This window comes from Triticum dicoccoides, chromosome 1B (assembly GCF_002162155.2).
Source record: "Triticum dicoccoides isolate Atlit2015 ecotype Zavitan chromosome 1B, WEW_v2.0, whole genome shotgun sequence".
NCBI classification, from domain to species: domain Eukaryota; kingdom Viridiplantae; phylum Streptophyta; class Magnoliopsida; order Poales; family Poaceae; genus Triticum; species Triticum dicoccoides.
Genome location: NC_041381.1, coordinates 561,673,198 through 561,673,907, shown reverse-complemented (window position 1 = coordinate 561,673,907; position 710 = coordinate 561,673,198).

Genomic DNA, 710 nt, shown 5'->3' with positions numbered 1-710 from the left:
CAGAATTTTACTGCTAATTTGCTATGAACAATGACATGATTAGTAATTTTTTGCTGCTGGAAAACTTTTTTTCAATAGTTTGGCCCTCCTTGACTTGTTTTAGCAGCACTCCCCCTACTTACTTTCTGGCTCCGCCACTGGTTGCAGCAGTAGGCAACCCCTTACAACACGTTGGTCCGAGAGTGCGGCAACACGGCAACGCCCTTGCAACAGCTTGTGGTGCTGATATTAGCGGGTGCTGGTCAACCGACGCCCTAGAGATGAGGAGGTGAGTGGCACGAACAAGATTTCACAGGTGGCGACGGCGTGGAGTGCGAGGAAGGAGAGATGATGAATGGGGATCAGCCAGGGAGACGAAGAGATATAATGACAAGGCAAGGGGAGTGATTTGTGTGGGGTCCATAAGGGCACATGGCGAGCAGTCGAGGCGGCCGATGCGAGCGCGCAATTGGCCACTCGATTGAAACATTTTATACCTAAATTAAATTTAATAAATAAAAAATAATAAAAGATCAAGCCTTCTGTTTTCTTTGTGAAAGAAAAACTCCTATGTCCCTCATTCTATTTTTTTGTAAAAGTAAAATTTAACACTAAATACGAAGGGGCTAATAAACTAGGAGGCAAGTAGAAGGATGATGTTGTGTAAACCCCTTGGTTATTTCTCAAGAAAAAAAAGAGAGGGTATACGGGAGAGTTCCCGATCCCCCCAC